The sequence below is a fragment of the Antedon mediterranea genome, chromosome 4 (assembly GCF_964355755.1).
Source record: "Antedon mediterranea chromosome 4, ecAntMedi1.1, whole genome shotgun sequence".
Lineage (NCBI taxonomy): Eukaryota > Metazoa > Echinodermata > Crinoidea > Comatulida > Antedonidae > Antedon > Antedon mediterranea.
In genome coordinates, this window is record NC_092673.1 from 18,935,578 (window position 1) to 18,957,531 (window position 21,954).

Consider the following 21,954-nt stretch of genomic DNA (forward strand, 5'->3'; position numbering starts at 1 on the left):
CTTTAAAGAAATTTAATTTCTTAATTGTAGAAACAAACCCATTTTGAGTAAGAAATAGAAAAATGTGAAACTAGAGAAATAAAAGAGGATAAATTATGTTTTTTAATAATTTTTCTGTATAACATACTAAATTTTTGACAATTTCATAGCTAAAACAATTTTTATCAGAGATTTTTCTTATGAAAAAAAGTAATTGTTCAGTAGGAGTTGATCAGGAATTGTGTTTCATTTCAGAATCCTTTTAGCCATGTTTGTTTTTGTACTTGAGAAAAATGTTATGCAGATTGTCAACAAGCTTACATTGAGAAAAACAAGGGGCCTGATTATTATTATAAGTGACCGTTGTGTGTTTCTGTTTGCCTGTTGCCCCTAGATACAGCCAAACAAATCCTATCAAAATCATTATCGTCAGTTTAATATTAACTTTGTATTTAAACAAAAGATAAAGTAAAAATCATCTGATTGTTTGAAACATGTATAAAGGTTATAGAAATGTTTGGTTATTACTTTATGATCTATTTATTAATAGACTAAAATGCACTGCTTCCCCAGGGCTGTTAGTCAGGGTATTTGTGTGGGGTATTGTACTACCTTACTTTATGATCCATTTATTAATAGACTAAAATGCACTGCTTCCCCAGGGCTGTTAGTCAGGGTATTTGTGTGGGGTATTGTACTACCTTACTTTATGATCCATTTATTAATAGACTAAAATGCACTGCTTTCCCAGGGCTGTTAGACAGGGTATTTGTGTGGGGTATTGTACTACCTTACTTTATGATCCATTTATTAATAGACTAAAATGCACTGCTTCCCCAGGGCTGTTAGACAGGGTATTTGTGTGGGGTATTGTACTACCTTACTTTATGATCCATTTATTAATAGACTAAAATGCACTGCTTCCCCAGGGCTGTTAGTCAGGGTATTTGTGTGGGGTATTGTACTACCTTACTTTATGATCCATTTATTAATAGACTAAAATGCACTGCTTCCCCAGGGCTGTTAGTCAGGGTATTTGTGTGGGGTATTGTACTACCTTACTTTATGATCCATTTATTAATAGACTAAAATGCACTTCTTCCCCAGGGCTGTTAGTCAGGGTATTTGTGTGGGTATTGTACTACCTTACTTTATGATCCATTTATTAATAGACTAAAATGCACTGCTTCCCCAGGGCTGTTACAGTAGTGTTAGTCAAGGGTATTTGTGTGGGGTATTGTACTACCTTACTTTATGATCCATTTATTAATAGACTAAAATGCACTGCTTCCCCAGGGCTGTTAGTCAGAGTATTTGTGTGGGGTATTGTAATACCTTCTTTATGATCCATTTATTAATAGACTAAAATGCACTGCTTCCCCAGGGCTGTTAGTCAGGGTATTTGTGTGGGGTATTGTACTACCTTACTTTATGATCCATTTATTAATAGAGTAAAATGCATTGCTTCCCCAGGGCTGTTTAGTCAGGGTATTTGTGTGGGGTATTGTACTACCTTACTTTATGATCCATTTATTAATAGACTAAAATGCACTGCTTCCCCAGGGCTGTTAGTCAGGGTATTTGTGTGGGGTATTGTACTACCTTACTTTATGATCCATTTATTAATAGACTAAAATGCACTGCTTCCCCAGGGCTGTTAGTCAGGGTATTTGTGTGGGGTATTGTAATACCTTCTTTATGATCCATTTATTAATAGACTAAAATGCACTGCTTCCTCAGGGCTGTTAGTCAGGGTATTTGTGTGGGGTATTGTACTACCTTACTTTATGATCCATTTATTAATAGACTAAAATGCACTGCTTCCCCAGGGCTGTTAGTCAGGGTATTTGTGTGGGGTATTGTACTACCTTACTTTATGATCCATTTATTAATAGACTATTAAATGCACTGCTTCCCCAGGGCTGTTAGTCAGGGTATTTGTGTGGGGTATTGTACTACCTTACTTTATGATCGATTTATTAATAGACTAAAATGCACTGCTTCCCCAGGGCTGTTAGTCAGGGTATTTGTGTGGGGTATTGTACTACCTTACTTTATGATCCATTTATTAATAGACTAAAATGCACTGCTTCCCCTGGGCTGTTAGTCAGGGTATTTGTGTGGGGTATTGTACTACCTTACTTTATGATCCATTTATTAATAGACTAAAATGCACTGCTTCCCCAGGGCTGTAATAGTCCGTAATCAAAATACACAATATTATCCTAAAGCACAACATATTATGAATTTGCACTTTTTTTATAAAGCTAACATTATATTATTATTGATAATTTGTGAATCTTTATTTTACATGTTATACTATTCCTTTACATTTACCTACTCAACGTGCGAGGTTTCCTTTAAATTGAGTAAATGGCTCCGCCCATAATAATAATAATATCCTGGAGCTAGTAATCAGCACAAAGTTGTGTCTTGATCTAACCGGGTAGTATACCCATTTATACACCTGGGTGGAGAGAGGCAAACATAAGTAAAGTATCTTGCCTAAGAATACAAGAAATGCGGCAGAGTTGGATTCGAACCGCGATCTCACGATCAGTAGTCCAACGTCCAACACACTGCGCCACACACCCTTACACACACTGCGCCACACACCCTTAATGTCTCATGTTCGTTTGCATTGGTCGAATAGGAATTGGGGGGGGGGGGGGGATCGCCCGAACCCCAAAAACCTTCCTACTATCTTCCTAATATACTATCTTTGTTTATATGAAGTTTGCAAACAATAGATAGGTAAACATGACATTTCTATTAAATAGGCTAGCATGCAAGACTGATTAGGAAGTCATGTGACGCACAGAAGCAGTGAAAGAGGTGTTGGTAATTTGCATGACAATAAACACTAGTAGTAGCGTCCTTTGAGGTGAAACTGCGCAGTCGGACTGATGGACCAATGGATGCAGGATTGTTTCCAGACATGTGTAATCCTCAAGAGTCACTTTAAGGGTACCAACAATTCTGTTGTTCAGATTCAGTTGTAGTGAGTTTTTATATTTTATTTATTTTTGTTAATATTTCATATAGGCATGCAGTAAAATTGACTTACACCAGTAGCCAGCTAGTAACAATTTAAAACTTTGGTTTAGTAGTTGATTTCCAAATGGAGGATGTCGGATTTTTGTCATGGAAGAAAATATTTGAAAAGTCTAGTAATTTAGATTTCATTACTACTCTGGGGTGGATCTAGACATTTTTGAGAGGGGTGGGATGGGGGGTCCCACAAGAAAAGGGCACTTCCGGGACTGAGTATTTGAGCCACATGCGAAGCAAATTTTGTTAAATCAATCCATCGATCAAAATTCATGTATTTAACCTTATGACACCTTAAGAATATTTGGCTTGTTGTGTCTTTTTGTTTACATTTTCTCTCCCTTACGACGCACAATTTAGTATTTGAAACGATCTCCTTTACTACCCCTCATGCGGCTCCTGATCGGCAGCCACCTGCACCTGTAAAATTTTTTGCTTATATTCATGATACTTCTTTATATTGGAAAATAAAAACTGAAACTGAAAATTTAGGGGGGGGGGGGTGGGGTCCGCCCTTGCTACTACTATTCAACCTGTTAGTGGTGGTTTCATCGCTGTTGGTTGTGAACTGAATAAAATAAATAAAATAAAATAAGTGTATCTTTACCATTTGATTGGCTCATTCCATACCACACATACAGTATCATGCATTATTTTCTTCAATTTCAATGACTGAGGTACTATTGCATGATGATTAACTTAACTTTAATATTTTAAATTAATCAGTATTCTAAATTTTTTTATTTTTCATTCTTCAGGACATTTTAATTTAAATTAATAATTAATTTAAACATAATTATGAGTTAGAAATTCTAAAGTTCTGTACTTTGAGCTAAGAGTGTATTAATGAGTACAAGTCCCACAATCTCCCTTTTGATGATTGGATGATATTTTGTATTTTTTTAATGCATTAATACATTTTTATGGTTGTGAGACTGTTTGACAACTGTTTAAATTGAAGTTTGCTGCAATATTAGGAGAAATATTTTGTGCAGTAATTAAGGTTAATTGCAAATAATTTCACCTGATTCCTTCCCACCATGCATTGTGCAATGCCGTTCCTCGTGATATCAAGCTATTTGTCATAAACCTTATTTAAGTTGAAAGGTTACTCCACAAATTTACTAATAAATATTATAACCATTGTACTTATGATTATAAGACAGATGACTGGTAAACCTAAATTTGTAATTTGAAAAATCCAGGGTGCTGATAAATAATGATTTGCTGTGTTTATCTGGGTCTGTTACCCCTAGCAACAATATATTCTGCCAAAGCCCATTTCAAAATGTGTGATCAATAGATGGTTCATAAATTATATAGTATGTAGAATATTAACAAAATTGTTGACCAAATAACTGATACGTTTTTCTGATACTCACAATTGCCTAGAGGGATGTTTTTGCTCTTTTTTGGGGGTGTTAAGTATAGCGGCCAAACTGAATGGCAGCCATTTGTTGTGTATTAATTAAAGAAAAGTTATAATTGCCGTTTGGGAAAATGAATCCACAAAACAATGTTTCCAGTTGTCAATCAATTATTATGAACAAAATAAGAGACCATGGCCAGTTTTTATCAACTTGGTGATAAACTTAGATTTTACAATCGTACAATGTACACAATAGGCTTTAACAAATAACAGTTTAAAAGTCTAAAGTTTGATATGCTGTAATGTTAGTATACAGGTCATCTTCATGCAGTAACGTAGCATTTAATGCAAAGGTTTCTGTCTGATGGGATTATGTTTTTTACCTGACGTAAGTATGAAATACATTCAATGCTGCTGAATTAGCTTTTCAGTATGTATACACTTTCACCAGTTTAATGTTCAACAGTCTGAAACTGAATTCCATTTGTATTTCCAGTAGGCCAGACCCGTTGCCAGGGAGGTTTTTGGGGTTCGGGCGATCCCCCCCCCCCCCAATTTTGCACGAACCGACAAGGGGGACCTGGACCCCGACAAGGAGGCCCTTGGCGGCCCCCTGGCCTCCAGCCTACAGTTGCTCGCTTCGCTCGCAAAATATTTGGTGTCAAGAAAACCCCCCTCTGATGCATTCTAGCTACGGGCCTGTAGCGGTCCTTTAACAGAGGTAGTCCCTTTTAAATATTAAAGGTGGTCGCTAACAAGGGTGGTTGCTTACGATCAGAGTGCTAAGTTTTGAAAGCCGATCACTTACGAGAGGTGGATAGACTGACGGCAAGTAGAGAAATACATTTGCACATGATTTAGACATTTAGGTTTGTAAAATATATAATATTTTATTAGCTGGCGATATTAACTACATTAGCTGTGAGGCAATTTTCGTTACTACATTACATGTTGAGTTGTACATTAGTATAATGTTGATTTTTATTTAATAAATAAGCTGTTGGTGTTTCTACATCATTAGCTAGTTCTAGGTTTTATTATATGGGTGGATTTGACTTTTCTACACTAGCAGTTTTGAACAGGGCCTACTGTATTAGTTTAAATGGAATGCTACAAGTTGTATTATTTTTTTTTAATTTATCGTTTTGTGTACTAAAGTGGCAGCATAATCAGTATTTATTTTTACCAGATGTCCAGCAAGGGTAATGTCCCAATTGGTAATTGCCACAATTGTCAGGTCAACCTCAAAACAGCGGCTCTCGGGACCGGGAGAGTTGTATGATTTGTTTTTATTATTATTTTTTTTTTGAATGCGCCTTGAGCACTCTGTGGTATGTGCGCTATAAAAATCCTGTTATTATTATTTGTTATTATTATTTCACCTTTTAGTCGTGTCTGTCTTACAGTAAAGTGATCTTTAATTGGAAGAGGACCAGTACAATTACTTGTTTTTAATCACATGATTATAAACTATTTATTCCTCTTGTCTGTGCTCGTACAAAATAATAAAATGGTCGCTAATTGGAAGTGTCTTAAAGTAAAGTGATCTTTAATTGGAAGAGGACCAGTACAATTACTTGTTTTTTATCACATGATTATAAACTATTTATTCCTCTTGTCTGTACTCATACAAAATAATAAAACGGTCGCTAAATGGAAGTGTTTAAATTGAAGTGATCTTTAATTGGAAGAGGACCAGTACAATTACTTGTTTTTTATCACATGATTATAAACTATTTCTTCTTCTTGTCTTTATTCATACAAAATAATATACAGTAACGGTCGCTAATTGGAAGTGTCTTAAACTGAAGTGATCTTTAATTGGAAGAGGACCAGTACATTTACTTAATTTTGTCACATAATTAAACTATTAATTATTTTTGCCTTTACTCATACCAATTAATAAAAATGGTCACTAATTTGAGGTGTCTTAAAGTAAAGTGATCTTTAATTGGAAGCGGACCAGTCAGTACAGTTACTTAATTTTGTCACATAATTAAAACTATTAATTATTATTGTCTTTATTCATACCAATTAATAAAATGGTCGCTAATTGGAGGTGTTTTAAGTAAAGTGGTCCTTTATTGAAAGAGGTCCAGTACAATTACTTGTTTTTTGTCACATAATTAATAACTATATATTCTTCTTGCTTTATTAATACTAAATAATATAATGGTAGCTAATTGGAGGTGTTTTAGGTAAAGTGATTTTTAATTGGAAGAGGAACACTTCATTTACTTGTTTTTGTCACATACTTATCAATTATTTATTCTTCTTGTCTTTTCACATACCATATAATATAATGGTCCCTAATTGGAGGTGTTGAGGTGTTTAGGCAAAGCGATCTTTAATTAGAAAAAAAAAAATTGTTTGGCATCATTAAGTATTATTGGTTATTAAAAGAAGACAAGACAAGTGCAGGCGTGATAAAAACAACCACCTATCATAAAACGTATGATACAGTATTTAATAGTGGACGCATTTCAATCCATGGGTCAGACATTATTAAACGGGCCGGACAGCATTAAATTGTTGAAAAACGCCCACGAACCCGTTGAAACATGCAACTGGACACTATCCAATGCTGAAAAGTGTCCACCCGGACACTTTTGAATGCTGGACACAATTCAATCTTACACCGGCACTGATCCATGACTGTATTTGAAATCGGTCGCGTTTCCAATCAGTCGCATATGGCATGCCAAATGTGCCTTATGTATATTTTCTTTTGTTTTTTCCTCCAGGGTCATACCGTATGCGCGATATGATTCTAGCAAGACAATGATGATTAGGTTTAAAAAAGGTGGTACAAAACATTTTTTGGGGTTTGAGAGGCTTTCCATTGGTACACCAAAGAGCCGTAAAAAATGAATTCATAAAAAATTCAATATATGTTATGTACCCAATATATCGTTTATTATTGTTCTGAAAAAATGGTAAATAATAATGATATACATTCAAAAAATTTATAAATTAACATATTTCTCGTTTTCGGCATGAAATTTAACTGAAAATATTTGAATCTAATATTAAATTATTATTATAATATTCTAGAATGTGTTAACGTTAGTAAAAAGATAAATATATTGGCACATGCCGTTTCATACATATAATGCTAATTGATCGATCATCTACAGTAATATTTGGGCAACTATTAATCTTTGTTATGGATGATTTTACCAATATACAGAAACAATTTTATTGCATTACCGGTAAATATTTTTTCTTTACTGTAGTTTAAAATGTATGTACAGTATAGTGATTCATTTGATCATGTTTGAAAGAGTTGGTGTCAGTTTATTTCAAAATGTTAGCATAACTCAATGTCGATGACCTATTACAATATAGTACACTCTCCCTCCCCTGAAATTGACATTTAACAAGTATATATAACTTTACTTATTTAATTTAACTTTACAATCAATTGTGTCAATAATTAATGCATTTTAAGTTAAAGGCCAAAACTCGAATAGCGAAAGCTGATTTGTTTTATGTCTTTTTTGTCATAATTGTTAATGAAGTTTTTATATTATATTATGAGAGTGACAAATAAAGTATTTACACAAATATATATTTTGGCCTTATGTGTACAATATAAATTTTAAAAAAGATTTTCCAAGTTTAAACACTCAAATCGCCAGCATTACAAAGAATCTACAATTTCTTTTTAAAGAATTGTAGCCAATTTTTAAAAAATGTCCTAAATACTGTAGGGTAGTTTTTGCAGTTTAATTTAAGCATGACAGATTTGCTCCTGTATACTGAAATCCATTAAAGATATATTGATTGTCACCCGGAAAATATATATTTTTCTTGAATATGCAATTTTAATGTCATAATAGTTATTCACTTTGACCAAAAATTGGAGCGAAAATAAAACTATTTACCTGAAAATAATGCAAACAATAGTCAAATTATCAGACAATGGGTTGAAGCTGCAGAATTCCCTATTAAAAGTGTGATTTATTAATCTTCATTTTTCATGTTTTTGGGGGACAATATATCCAGTACCATGTGGACCCCTGTTGGGGGACAATATATATCCAGTACCATGTGGACCCCTGTTGCGGGACAATATATCCAGTACCATGTGGATCCCTGTTGGGGGACAATATATCCAGTACCATGAGGACCCCTGTTGGGGGACAATATATCCAGTACCATGTGGACCCCTGTTGGAGGACAATATATCCAGTACCATGTGGACCCCTGTTGGGGGACAATATATCCAGTACAGTGGACCCCTGTTGAATAAATTTGAACCTGGTAAACTTAAGAACAACAATAATTAATGTTTAAATTTAAGCAACAACAAAATAAAGCTTATTGACTGAATTTAATACAAAAAAGTAAATTAAATTAAATACCGTACATGTTTTTTTTGTTCATAGGGGTTGTTAAAGGTGATATACATTTTATATAAGGGCACACTCCATACTAATGGGGAATTTAGGTGTAAGTTTCATTTTGATTGTTTCAGAAACGGTAATGGTAACATGCATCATATAGTGAACAGACTTTTGTTATTATATCAATTTTTAATAATTTAGTTCGCTCGCGTACCATCTAGGTCGTTCCCACAGATGGTTCTCGAATACACAGTAATTTCAGCGTAACAAAACTGGCGATTTCAAATGTACGTACCGCAGGACTATAGGCCTATACATTGTCGTTTACAGAAACAAATAAATAGACACGATGATTTATGTAGTCAACTAAAATTAGCACCCTGGGAATTACTTCCGAAGGAGAAACTTATCACAAAATGAGTCCAAGTTTTTGATTTGGACTCATTTAAAGAAACCCAATTTGTGTTTTGTATGTAACATTAGGGTTGAGGGATGGGAAAGCGGATAGGTACAAAGAGGAACAATTTTTAAATATATTCTTTATCCACTCAGTAACGAAATATTTTTTTCATGTTTTATAGGCCTATAAATAATATACCTCTAAATACAGTAAAACATTTGCGATTTAATACTTTTTTTATTTTATTTATTTATTTATTTCTTTTAAATATTCATTGTACACTAATTTTCCCCGTGTATGGCAAGAGATTCCTAATTATATTAGAGAACATTCTTTATTTAGTTTAGTTAAAACTGTCACTGTCATAATCGATTGAAATATTAAAGTACCATGTCACGATACACCACTACGACGTTTATATTTGGTAATTATTAATTAATACAAACGTTGAGAAAGAACTGTCAGTATAAAGTTTATTTGTATATAATAATGTGTTTATATATCTAACAGTAGAGCCTATCCACAATCTCGCAAGTTTATTCTCAAAGGGCCCATATATTTACCTACCGTATGTGTTAAACCAAGGGCTCATAAATTTACCTACAGTACTTGTGTTAAACCAAACTCTGGCAGACTGAGAGATTGGGATGTTCCATTCATCGCAAATCAATAGATTTGTATAATCGTATATTAAATCTATCAAAATAGTATTTTTTAAAGAAAATCGGCCTGTCTTCAACATTATGATGGTGTACTCTAGCTGTTCAACCGGTTTTCAGCTATTAAAAACAATTATCGTAGGAGGAGATAGGAAAATGCGAAGCCTCCTCGCATTTTTGTGGCGGGTATTTTTCAAGACGGACATCCATTATACAGTGTATACCACGGTCGGAAAACACCCCTATTTGGGGCAAATCTTGGAACCTAAATTCGTTTTAACCGTCAATAACTTATTATCTAACTTAATTTAATTAGTAAACAGGGTTACATCAGGTGGTTAAAATCAGTACCGAAAGTACGAACCAACTTTATATACCATCGAGTAAAAATTATAGAAGTAAGGCGCGATTTACCGAATTTTGCCCTTACGTAAATTTATATATAGATAATTCAGAATAAAGATAACACTGGTCAACAACAAATATTTCACTATCGCCCATCATCCGCCTAATTTTAATGGTGTGCCCACATCCATAAGAGGATTTGTTGGAAAGCAGAATTAGAAATGGGTTAGATGGGTATCACTGAAATATTTGTGAAAAATTGTAATGTTGTTTTACTACACCAACAACATAAGAACCTTCATTCATGAATATAAACATTTGATAATATCAAATGAAGGAAATAAAAAAGATTACGTTGTTTCTTTTCCTCCATGGTATATCACAGTGTGCCTTCTCTTAGTCTTATTGATTGGATTGAATCAACTTGACTGGATATCCAGATGCCAATTGTGTAGTAAAATGATTTCATATGCTCTAGTTAACATTGTCTTTACAAAAGGTTGTTCTTGGTTAATATGAAGTATATAGAAACTGAATAACACAGTTCATATTCTCATTAAATAGGCTAGTCATGCAAGACTGACTGAAGAAGTCAGGTGATGCACATAACGTGGCATAGAGGGTGTTGGTACTTTGCATAACAATAAACACCTGTTAGCGTCCATTGATGTAGAGCTGTACAATCGCATTGCTAGACTAGTAGTAGTAGTGGATGGAGGATTCTTTTCCAGACAAATGATATCATTTTATGTTAACCTACAATTATTTATGAATTCATTAGTGTGAGTTATATATTTTTTCATTTCTTGATAGTAATTTTACTTTTAAGCTAGTAGAGCTCTTTGTATGAAGGTTTAAACATGGACCTATAAAATAACAGCTCCATGAGTTAAAGCTAATCGGTAATAATACAATACACTAGCAGATACCCGTCCAATGGTTTTAAGTTGTGGGAATCAAAGAGATTACAGTCATATAGTACAATGCAGTATGCACAAATCTATAAATGGATGTATAGTGTGAAGAGGTACATTATACAGCATTTTAGAAGGAAGATAAAATTAATAGAAATACTCTATTCTTTATATTTCAGTGTCTATTTTGTTTTAATTCTAAAAGCAAGTAACTTTAAATACAAACTAGATTTAAACTCGTCACGGTGACAAGTTAGGCTATCGCGCAACGCATCATAACATGCACATGCTATTTATTAGGCTTAGTCTACAGTAGGCTGCACCACAACGATTGTATAAACAGCATAGCATTGATCAAAATCGTTCAATATGCGTCAACATATAGGCATTGTAAACGGTTTAGTTGACGGTTTAGTTTTATTTTACGTACATTTATTTAATTGTTTGAATTTGATGACTTTTACGCGATATGCGCTCTATTGAATGTGATGAACTGTGTTGAAAAAGATAATAATCCAATTTTTAAAATTCAGATGGCCATATGATGACGTCTAACATCCGAGAGGTAAATATTCTGTATTAATTCATATCTACAACATATCTGCTTACATTATTACGTTAAACAAAATTGGGGTCACCGTTGATCCTGAGGAGCTATAATAGATTCAAAATAGGTATAATTTTGCACAAATTTGCATAAAATTACCTATTTTCAAGCGCATGATCTTTAAAGTTTGATGTGCACATGTGTCATTATTTTACATTCATAATTGATTAAAAATGAAAAAAAGTGCATAAAAAATGAAAAAAAATGCATTATAAAAAGTATAAAGAACAATAATCAAGTGAAAATACGGTGTTTATAAAGCTACGTACAGGCTAAGTGCGCAGCTTTTGCCGTTTTTTAGATCTGCGAGACACAAAAAATGAGCAGAAAATATGAAATTTTTGACAATAACAATAGGCTATCGCTCTACAGAGAGCAATAACCTATTTGCAGAATCATCGCAACATTAGTGCTCACTGTAAAATGAATGTTTGAAAAACATGCAGTCACAAAATAAAACAGAATCTCAGTAATATATTAATTTTTAATATACATCTGTATCTTTGTTCTTGTTTTGTTTGTGTAAATATATTAAAATAACAGATGTTTATTATTGTATTGATTGATTAATAATACAGGTAATAATGTTTTGTAAAAGCTTCGAAAGTATGTTAATATTATTTCTGATTGGAGAACAGTGACTTAGTTGAATCTGGTTGAATATTCTTGCAGTCTCCTGTTGTTCAGTTGAATGACCTGATTTGTGGTGGTAAAAATGATTGGTGATTTAAGTCTTTAAGATGAACAACAATGTATGTTTTCTGGTGGTGTCTGGTAGTGTGTAGGCCTAAATTAAAGAAGTAAATATGATTTATCTTCCTTGTTTGTACCTCCTTCCTAAACACCACGAAAATAAATACCATAAAACAAACAATTAAAAATAACAAAACATAATGTTAGCATAATGTACTTTACAATATTTCATATCATAACCCTACACAGGAAGCTAATGGAATTAGAAGCCTCTCTTAGTCAAGCATTATGTGGGCCTAAAAGTGGGCTGAATTGTCTCATTACACCTGGGCCAAATCATCCCGCATTCAGCTATTGCCTATATAGCAGCTTAGGATTAGTAATTGGTAAGAAACATAACCTAGCCTAGTGTTATCACTGCATTTGGTGTTTGAAAAAATGGAAAAAGGGTGCTCAATCTCTCCTTTGGCAGGCGCGATGTGCATGAGGTAGAAACTGACCACCCGTTCATTTGAAATGGTACACAACATGTAGCACTGCCGCTACACTGACTGCAGCTGCGCTGATCGCATGTGCTCTCGATATATTGCAAATGATTTGAGTGACCTAATTGTGACATAGGAAAATGGCCCAGAATTACCGAATTTTGCCTAAATTGGCCTAAAAACACATTTTTTGTACAAATTTTCTGTTCTAATATAGCTTAATGAATTAAAAGGTGCCCCAGCTTGAACTTTGCTAGTATTGGATGGACGGTTTAGGAGGAGATAGAGGAACAAATTTAATTACAATATAAAAATATAATCTGTAGTTTTTAAGCAATGGGCAATACAAACATTCTGTTTTATAGTGTACAACACCAGTTTGGTGATAAAAGATAAGGATAAGAGATATTGAGAGAATTTTGAGTAAAGTATATTCAGTTATTTGGAACTTTGTTAAATGAAAGGGAAAATTACTGAAAACATCACAATCAATGGTTGGATCTCAATGGTGTATACAAAAAAAATATGAGCAAAAAGCTAAATCAAAACGATGGATTAAAACAGCCAGAAAGGAATTGCAGAGCTTTCGGGTAGCACTAATCCTTTTTCTTTGATTGAATTCGATTTGAAGGAAGTATAACAAAGAAGGAACAGTCTGGTGAAGAGAGAAAGTAGAAAACAATGAAGATAACTTGCATATAAAATAATGTATATCATATGTTTATTTGTCTTTGCAGATCTCCACTTTGAGCAACAATAATGGCAAGTAATGAAACAGTGTTAAACCCATATCCTACGATTTTAGAGATACCATGTAATGATATTGAATTTGGAGAACTTATTGGAAGGGGTTCAACGTGCAGTGTGTTGAAAGGGGTTTGGAAAACTAAAAAAGATGTGCCAGTTGCAATTAAACGTCTCAACCATTTTCGAGAAATGGAAATTGTTACATTACGAAAAATTAAAGCTGACGAAGAAAAAAAACACATTGGTAGAAAGTTCATAATAGAGATTCTAGGGGTTAGTAAGAAGGATCATATGGATTGTATTGTAATGGAATATGTAGCAAATGGGTCATTATATGATTATTTAGGCCAGAAAAAACGAGAACAGCAGCAACCTCTTGGGAATGACCAATTTTTCAACTGGACCCAGCAAGGTGCTCTTGCAATACAGTATCTTCATGAACTTGATATAATTCATCGAGATATCAAATCGCCAAATGTTTTAATTACTGATAAATATAATTTTAAACTTTGTGACTTTGGAATTTCCTGCATAAGTAATGAAACACTTTCAACAACATGTAGTGGGTCTCTTCCATGGATGGCTCCTGAAAGTTGTAAGGCTTTGTTTGAAAACTTTAGTTCAAAGATAAAGGTATCAAAGCGTTCAGACATATACTCTTATGGTGTTGTGATATGGGAAATGTGGACTTGTAAAAAACCAAATGATGTGATGAAAGTTGATGGTATGTACCCGTTAGATGAAGGAACACCATCTAAGTTAAAGGATATGCTGCATAGTTGCTGGGATGTGGACAGAGGAAAAAGGCCAAGTATTCCAGATATACTAGAAACTATGGAGGAATTGGCTATTACAATGGAGGAATTGGCTATTACAATGGAGGTTAAAGATTTTAAAGAGGTATGTTTCCTACAATCAAATTCAGTATCGTTTCACTCCAGCTGGACTAGAGATTTTTTCCCAATGAGAAATACAAACTTGTCAAATCTAGTTCACCCAAATCCTGTGTATTGGAAATGCAATTACTAGCTAATGCAAGTGATCCTTGCCTACTTAAGATCCCCTTAGTCAAACTTAAAACTTCTGAACACTTCTTATTCTTATTATGATGACAGTCCACATAAATAGTATTTCTCTCCTTGAACATTATATTTCTTTATACAAACTGATTAGCTCTGATTTTTGATCATTTTCTCTGTAATTGTACTGTACTGTACTTGTCTTGTTTTTGTTATTTATTTATAAAAATGTTTTTTTTGTGTTTATATGGTCATCTCGTGACAAGTACTTCTTGACATGTACTTCTAGTACTATAACTACTGCTTGCTTTCAGCTCCTAAATGAGTCATCCTCTTGGGACGTAGCGGGCTAAAGCAGCAGCGTGAAAAACATTGTTTTGATGAAATATAAAGTGCGTCTTATACATCAACGATAAAAAAATACTGATATTTTACTCTCAGTTAGGGAGTGCGTCTTATACACAGGTGCGACTTATACACCGAAATATACGGTATACTATTCCCCACAATATACTCCGATTGTTTATGGATATATTTAATTTGATCTTTAATAATTTGCAAGATAATTTTTATTATGCTACTGTACCTCCACACGCGTGGTCCGGTCCAAAAATAAACAAAAAACTAAAATGGCTATTGCCACCAACGGCCAACTTAGTTAAAACCAGGAAGTTGCAAGGTGATGACAACGTGAACCCGGAAATTACTTCTACCGCGTACGGTTGAAAATCTACCGATGAAATCAATAATTTTGTTTTAAAACCCTTTATAATATCTTCCTAAGATATAAATATGGAACAATATCGTAATAGTGAGAACTAATGTTATTAAATCTACGTTTCGGGAGGTAGGTATTCAAGGCGGAGATTTGTCTTGAAGTTTTCCATTGTGCTTGCCTATGTCAGAATTAGTAAGCATAATTTATATAGATTCATAATAAACGAAACAAAAGAGTATAATAATGAATGGATAAGCTGCTTTAAAAAAGAGGTACTTTTAATTTTCTTATAGTCAGTAGAAGAGTATATTCCATCTGCTATTACTGCTCATGGTACAGATGTTAAGGAAGCATATAATGAAGCATTGACTGAGGGATCTGACAAAATCAATCTTGGAATGCTTAAAGTAATTGGACAGGAAGGTGTGGGGAAAACTTGCCTCATTAATGCCTGTCTTGGAAAAAAGTAATACATAGTTTAGGACAGTGAAATTGACAATATAAACTTTCCATCATTTCCGGCCTGTTAGATGTACAATGAGTGGGAGTATGGAATGCAGCAGGGGCACAGGGGCAGATCCGGCAAATTGTAATGCAAAAGATAAGACATCAAATTGAGCTCAGCCCTTCATTTCACTATTTTTAAGATTGATGATACAATTTTTGTCGCAATGTGAAAGAAGTAAATTGATGATACAAATTTTGATTTGCGATGTGAAGGAATTGCATCGATGATATGAATTTTGTCACGATGTCCATGAAATGAATTGAGTAAAAAATATGCTGATGAAAAGTGATGAACAGATGCTTAATAATCATTACCATTAATACAGTAGTTAGATCAGATTGCCCAACCAATTTCTAACAATTAGGCCTATGCTACAATGGCTACTTGGTAGGGCTGGTTTATGAGGATCCACTATCAAGGCTAGCCCTCCAAGGCCTATTCCCTTTTAAGTCCGGCATAGCATAATATAATTCATATATACAAACATAATAGGCATATAATATTATTATTTTGTTCTTACGGTGAGGTTATAGCCCTGGGGTTTGTCGTTTTTATGTCCGTTTTAAGAAAATAAATAAAACACAAAGTTATGATAATATGAATGAGACATATGGAGAGGAGAGGTCCAGTACCAATGCTTTGTTAACCTTGTGGGGTTGACCCAGCAGAGATCGAGAGGATGACATATGCCGCCAATAGTTTTTACATTTCATTCAAATCTCGACAAAATTTGTATCACTCAACGCAAATTTATCCAATGCATTTTATTCACATATACACGAATCATAGTTACGTAAACAGCGTTCTATACGGGAGTGTTTTTTACATTGAAAAAAGATAAAAATGGTATTTTAATTTTATTGATATTGCAGCGCAATTAAATAGCAATAACTGAATACAATTTATTAAAATATATCAACCATCTTAAATTGATTGAATTAACTAATCAATCAGTTTTTGTATTTATAAATCATAAATAAAGGTTAGAAATGTTTTGATTATTACATTATTATTATAAGTATGTATATTTATTTATTTATTGTTCTTTATTGGTTTTCAATTACTCTATTTACTTTCAGATTTGAGAAAGACCATAACATTACAGATGGCATAGAAGTTATAAGGACAGCAAGCAAAACATGGAATGAGGCTAAAGCTGATAGTGGTAAACATGAATACATTTAGCACTGTTGTCATTTATCTCCATTATAATAAACACAAACAGTCTCATATCCTCAAATACGCTATAAAAAATATGATATAAAATAATATACTGTAGTAGATAAAATACTGTATTTTAACCTGTTTCCGCTATAAGTAATTTTTTGGTGGTCCTGTTAAAATATTTTACCCAAACTGCCTTTCATGAGTTGCAATTCTTATTGACCTATGTAATAATAATAACTTTATTGTTTCTCTTTTATAACAGAGGCACAATTCTCAAGAGATGTGCAACAACAAAAAATTAATATGGACTTATCTTAATACACAATCAAATACAAACATTATAAAATATTATTACATTAAAAAGTATATAAACATTAGGTTATAAAAATACATTCAATACATTTGAGTGAAAAGTAAAAGATTGTGTTATGGAAGGATATTATAAATTTTGTTGCGTTCTTTCCTTGCAGTTGTTAAAAATAATTTACAATATTTGTCCAAAGAGGTTACTTGCTAAAATAGTTAATATTGGTTATACATTGGATTTGATATTCTTCATGAATTTCTAGGTCGTCAAAAAAAAGGTGATATTTAAGTTCAGGTGAGCTTGACGTGAATAAGTCCCATATTTTATGCAAATCATTGTGGTATAGATCTTCTTTAAGTTGTTTAAATATTGAGTTTCTAATATTTATTTATCTAGTACAATTGAATACAAAATGATAAATTGTTTCTTTTTCACCACAATTACATAACAAACATGATCCTAAATTTTGTGGTGACCAAGCTTCCTTTCTTCCTTCGAGTGGTAATGAGTTAGAACGAGCTTTGAATTTTAGACTTGATGCATGTATACTAAGCATATTTTATCAATAAATGGAGTAAAGAATGTTGTAATTTTGCCAGGCCTTTCTACGACTCTTTTTCACCCACAAAAAAAAACCAGATTAATATAACTAATTGTAACTTTAAATAGTTTATTAATAGGCAAAGGATTCATAAACAAGTTTATAATATGCATATGTTAGGTAAAAATGCACAATCGGCATCTTCTATCAACTGGCAATGAGTCGCCAAGATGCGTCCTTTCTCCTGTATTGTTCAGCATATATACAAATGAGTTTAAAATTAAATTTGATGACTGCTGTTTAATTAAGTATGCCGATGACAGTGTTATAACTGGATCTATTAGGATAATAATTAATTTAAAAAAAACTATAGACAGTCAATAAATGACTTTGCCACATCGTGTGGTAATAACATCCTAACCTTAAATACAGATAAAACTAAAGAGATCATTTTTTACTTTAGACGCTCCAAAAGAACACTTCCAATTGCCATAACTACCAATGAACAAAATATTGAAATGGTCGAGGAATTTAAGTATCTTGGTGTTGAGCTTAATTAAAACCTTAACTGGGAAGCCAACTGCTTACGCGTCGTGACGTTTGCTCCCAAACCCTTCCCATCATGCGTCGCCCACGGTATTTGCGATAAACCTTATTACAAAAAGAGCAAGCCAGAGAATTTTTTTCCTCCGAAACTTAAAAGCTTCAATATCAGATGTGAAATTCTTAACCCTTTTTTGATAGCGTTATTAGAAGTGTTCTTTTATTTGGCTCAATTGTCTGGTTCTCGAATCTAACTCAAAGGGTAAAAAACAAACTAAAATGGTAGAGTGGGCCAGTAAAATAATCGGCATTAGCCTTGAACCTCTTATGTCTCCAAATGAAAGGGACATCCTAAAAACTGTCAATAAAATTTGTCAAGATCCCGATCACCCTGTAAATAAATTCTTTAAGCTTAGCCAAACTGGTAGACGGATCACTCTGAATCACAACACTAAACTAAATAGCAAGTTTGATCTCTGTAATTTGTTGTTTTTTTTGTTTTTTTATATATTTGTATATCGTTTGTATATTGTATGTATATCAAATGTAAATCAACCAACCAAATTTTATTTGTACCTTGTTGTAAAAATGACAATAAATACTATTGTATCGTATCGTATAGTAGAATGGGGAACCTAATGTTACAAAAATGAATTATATGAGATTTTAATGCTCAAATTGAGTGCGGAATTGATTTGGAATCCTTAGAACTATTAGACTTCATTGCAATTGGTGGCAATTTTTCCAGACCCTAATTTGCCTGCCATCGTGGAGCCTATTTTGGACCAATATGAACATACTTTTGCCAAATCATACAATATCATGACAAATAGATTTGACAATTTGTATTAATAGCACTGATGGCGGCCATTGGATTCCAAGATTGATGCCATTAAAATTGATTTGAATCCTTATGACTATCAAAGCAATCTAACCACATACTACATTACCTTAAATAGTACTAGTAGAATGAATTCCAATTTAGGACAATTTGTTCAACCGCATTATGAAATGAGTTGATAGTTCAGGGTATAGTCACGTATCTATATATTTTTTTCTCTACAGGTAATCCTTCAAAACAGTATACAAAAATGGTCAAGAATAAATTGAGAGAAAGGAAAACTGTAAACGTAAGTCACTATAGTGTAATTGAAACATAAAATGAATAAAATAGTATCCACATGGATGTTCTACTAATACAAACCTGTCATTTAAGCTTCTTTTGTAAATGAACCAATGAGACATATGACTATTGAGCAGCAGTTTTAATTATAAAAAAAAACATTTTTTTTTTTTCAATTCTTTTATAATTTGGTTTTGAAAGTTTTCTTCTGTTAAACGTAGATTATTTAAGTTTTGATAAACATTTAAATCTTTTATATCCGTTTACTCTTTTTTTATTTCAAGTGTCATGATGATAAACCACTTACATATGATTCCAATTACAAAAATGATGATTACAGAAATGATGACGACAACAATGATGATTACAGAAATAATGGTGTGTAACTCCCTTTCTAATTTTGTTGATATCGTTGTCAATAATGAATAAATAAGTCCTAAAAGTATGAGTCATATTCATATATCATCGCTATTTGAAATAATCAATTAGATTGTGTTTAAAAAAAATTTATTTTCCAATTTAAAGTAACTAAACTATTACTATGTAATATAGTTTTTATGTGATCATATTTATATTTAACAATTATGTTGACAGTCAATTTTTTGTCGAAGTGAATAACTATTATGTGACATTAAAATGGCATATTCAACAAAAAATGTGTTCTAGAGTTGACCAGCCGATTCTGTAAGACCTTGAAAAATAGTCATTAGGGACTTTACGGAACAGGACGGGAAGCCACAGAATGCTAATGAATAATTTATAACTTTTTGTGGACAATAAAGTTGCCATTTTCCCGTTTACGGAGAATGACTAGAAATAATGTACATATAACCTTAAATATACAGTTCAAATTACACTTAAACATGGAATTTTTAAAACTCTAAATAATATTTGAATTTAATTTAATTGTTTAACGTTAAAAGCAATACATTTTGTGCGGTGTTTGAATGCGAGACCTCTAGCTAGGAAGGCTATGCTGTATCACCAGAGCCAAGCGATTCAGAAGGGCCATGCGCTGCGAGGCAGGGGAGGGAGAGAGATACTGCCGGTTGTCGTCTTTGCACAAGGGTATGTAACTAATAAAACAGCTGTGTCGCCTGTATATGATTTTACATTCTAGCGAACACAGGATGTCCGTTGTCTTCCCCTAACTGTCCTGTTTTGGCTGGGGGTGGCAGATGCCAAAATAAGCATGCTTGAATTTTACTTGTGTTTATGATAACCAACAAAATTTGTTTCCACTACAGGTACTGCTACAGCAGCTGAAGCTATTCCAATTGATATAGATAAACAGTTAGATAAAGATGTAATTCAGGATATTGTGCAAAATAAGGAGACGACTTTGGAAGAAACATTCAACATCTGGGACCATGGGGGACAATTGATATACCATGGTATACATCGTGTAAGGCTGATTCAAACCTATGGAATTATGCTTTCGTATCGTACGTGGCGTACAACTTCATGTCTGAACCAGGAAAAGATTAGTGAAAGCCACCTCTTTATGACACTGACCTTTCGTTCGTTCTGAAGGTACAAGATTAGTGTACAGATGCTTATGATACGATCAATGATTCTGACCTCCAACCAATCAAATTTACTCTTGCATGCCAGATGTTGGCTAAATCTGTTTCACTTCAGTTTGTAACAAAAGCGTTAATCAATTCAAAACACTTTGCTGTTTCTAACTACTGTGAAGTAGCTTTGTGTCTAGAGGTATGAATGCCAGGCTAGTGATGTGGAGGTCGTGGATTCGAGTCCCACCCAAGAATTACTTAAATACAAATTATGACAGAGTGGGGAAAATTATCTAACCAATTGCTAAGTATAATATGACCTTGCTTGCGATACGAAAGCATTTCTCCATGTGTCTGAACCTACCCTTAATTTCAAAATATGTAGTAGAACAGAACATTGATATTTTATTGAATAAGATCTGGATAAGATCTTTACTTCAAAAACATTAAACTCCACATCAGCCAGTTAAAAGGAAATGTTACTAACATAACTGTATGGCTATGGTACAGTATGGTATGCCTTTCTTGCCTATTCAGTAATCACAAATTTCTTTCCATGGTAACTGCTTATATAATTGTTAATATTAAACATTTTCCATGCCTATATTCCAACAAAACAAATCAAGTATTTTCAGTAACTCTTAGTTCTTGATTTTTGTTTTCTATCATCACTGATTGTAGCCACAATATTATATGAATTTGTTATAGAGAATTGCTCTGATAAAAGGATTAACAGAAATAGATTTTAGATAGTTTTTATTTATATTAGGGTCCACCTACAAATTCAAATAATATTAACGAATATTAATCAGCCAATATTTAAATAAAAAAATAATTTTTGCAGATCTTCATGACATCACGATCACTTTACATTGTAGTGTTTGATCTCAGTAAACCCTTGGATGATCTTGCT